This window comes from Schistocerca piceifrons, unplaced genomic scaffold (genome assembly GCF_021461385.2).
Source record: "Schistocerca piceifrons isolate TAMUIC-IGC-003096 unplaced genomic scaffold, iqSchPice1.1 HiC_scaffold_961, whole genome shotgun sequence".
In the NCBI taxonomy this organism is placed as follows: Eukaryota; Metazoa; Arthropoda; class Insecta; order Orthoptera; family Acrididae; genus Schistocerca; species Schistocerca piceifrons.
In genome coordinates this window covers 585,001-587,500 of record NW_025729236.1, presented here as the reverse complement: position 1 = coordinate 587,500, position 2,500 = coordinate 585,001, and the positions used below count along the sequence as shown (strand labels likewise).

At 58.0% G+C, this 2,500-nt stretch overlaps 1 non-coding gene across 1 annotated transcript in view; it reads left to right on the top strand.

Moving 5' to 3' along the window:
- The first annotated feature begins 2,067 nt into the window (after positions 1 to 2,067).
- The window catches only part of LOC124774240, a 1,909-nt gene continuing 1,476 nt past the window's right edge, over positions 2,068 to 2,500 (top strand). Inside the window, exon 1 of the ribosomal RNA XR_007015229.1 lies at positions 2,068 to 2,500. This exon is cut by the window's right edge and continues 1,476 nt beyond it. This is a non-coding gene — a ribosomal RNA (small subunit ribosomal RNA).

The window sequence follows — 2,500 nt, the reverse complement described above, 5'->3', positions numbered from 1 at the left end:
AACCCATGTTGTGCCTTAACCTAACCCATGTTGTGCCTTAACCTAACCCATGTTGTGCCTTAACCTAACCCACGTTGTGCCTTAACCTAACCCACGTTGTGCCTTAACGTAACCCACGTTGTCCGCTAACGTAACCCACGTTGTCCGCTAACGTAACCCACGTTGTCCGCTAACGTAACCCACGTTGTCCGCTAACGTAACCCACGTTGTCCGCTAACGTAACCCACGTTGTCCGCTAACGTAACCCACGTTGTCGCCTAAACCTGCTCTGTAATTGTTATACGACTCGTTCAATTAGTGTAGTGTTGCCCACCCGCAACCCTCGCAATATAGTTCGCTACTCGCACTGCCCGCTCCCCTGTGTATCGCTTCATGTTAAACACCTTGCAAGTCTTGCTGACTTTCCACATGCTCCTGCTGTACACTGTAATGTGGATGGCAGCAGGACGTACATGCCGCGCCCCCCCCCCCCCCCCACACCTCCCCACGTCCCCACCTTGCCCCCTGCCTTCGCAAGCTGGTTGGTGAGAAGTTTGCATGTTCAATGCCCTTCGCATGCGACGTACTCAGGCTACGTTGTGGTGCGGCCTGTGTCAACTGTCCGCTGATGTCGTACGCGTAAACCACAATCTGTACTGCACATTCGTCCTTATGTACTGAATGATACATCGTGGCACATGTGTGACCGTACAACGACTGCGCCCAAAAACGGCGGACCATACAGTGCAAATATTGTGCACGCAGCTACGTGTCGTCTCCCTATGACAGCTGGATTGCAGTGTGGTACGCCATAGAGACGTGTGGGAGGAACGGACGCCGTGGATGGCGATCAGCATGAGCTGTCTGTTGATGTATTCGGACCTAGTCGTCTCTCCTCACACACCGTGATAGCATGGTGCACCGCGTTCCATATCTGCGACATGCTACAGAGGCCGGTTGACAGTCGTTCGAGCAATGGACATCGCATACGTACGGGGGCCACCTTCCACGTATTGTCTAGGCGTGCACATTTTGTTGCGTGTATGTGGGCAGACGTAGTGTGGTGTGACACCTGACACAGGCATGCAATAATCGTGGAAGTTGCAAATGGCGATGGACGCATACGTTTTCTGGTGAAGTTACGCAAATGAACAAATGGTAACCCGTTGTGGTGCGGTTGTTCTCGCTAGGGGTGAATCGGTGATGGCGACGGTAGGTTGAGGTACTAACCGGTTGTTCCAGCGATACCCACCATGCCGACGAAACTGAACGGCATCTGGGTGTGAAGCGATACGCGGCGGTGGCTGGGTGGGACCGTCCCCGGCCGGTGAGGGGGCGCCTCCCGGCGTGCTGGCCGCGCGGTGCGTGGGCGCACGCGCTACAGCCGGCTGGTGGGGGCGGCCAGTGGCAGGCGCGCCGGCCGACGGACGCGGCAGGCGTCGCAGCTGCGCGCCGGCGCACCCTGCGCGCGGCGCCGTGCGGCCAAAGTAGGTCCTCGCGGGCCCGGTGCGAAGCGCGGTGGACATCTTCAGTGTGCTGGTCCGATTGAGGACTGTGTGCGTTGAGGATGCGCCGCCGCCCGGCGCTCGGCGCCGCGACGCCGTCTGCTGCTCGGTCGCCCCAGCGGTTCTCGCTGGTGGTTTGTATCGCAGCTGTGCGGATGTGTTGGCGCGTGCGCTGTGCTGGGAGAGTTCGCTTCGGCACCCAAGTGGGGCTTTTGTCCTTCTGTGGCGCTGGCGTTGGAGCTGCCGGTCACCGTAGGTGGCGCGTGTTGTCTCCCGCCGGCAATGCCACGACAGCACGCTCCCGGGCCTCTGTCGGCAGCGGCAAGCTCAGTTGGGAGCACGGGTGGTCGCACCGAAAGCGTCTACTCGCCTAACTCCGGGCGATTGCGCCTCTCTCGAACCCGACCAAGTACTTGGGACGGCGCTGCGCGCCGCTGGGACCTGAGAGGGTTTCGAGGTGTATTGTGCAGGGGAGCTCAGCCTCCTCCTGTTTGCAGAATGATTGAGCGGACGCTTGCGTGTTCGCGCGGGCCCCCGGGACACACTCCCGGGCGGCCGGCTGCTCAGCTCTAGTTGACGCAGCTCCCTGGTTGATCCTGCCAGTAGTCATATGCTTGTCTCAAAGATTAAGCCATGCATGTCTCAGTACAAGCCGCATTAAGGTGAAACCGCGAATGGCTCATTAAATCAGTTATGGTTCCTTAGATCGTACCCACGTTACTTGGATAACTGTGGTAATTCTAGAGCTAATACATGCAAACAGAGTCCCGACCAGAGATGGAAGGGACGCTTTTATTAGATCAAAACCAATCGGTCGGCTCGTCCGGTCCGTTTGCCTTGGTGACTCTGAATAACTTTGGGCTGATCGCACGGTCCTCGTACCGGCGACGCATCTTTCAAATGTCTGCCTTATCAACTGTCGATGGTAGGTTCTGCGCCTACCATGGTTGTAACGGGTAACGGGGAATCAGGGTTCGATTCCGGAGAGGGAGCCTGAGAAACGGCTACCACATCCA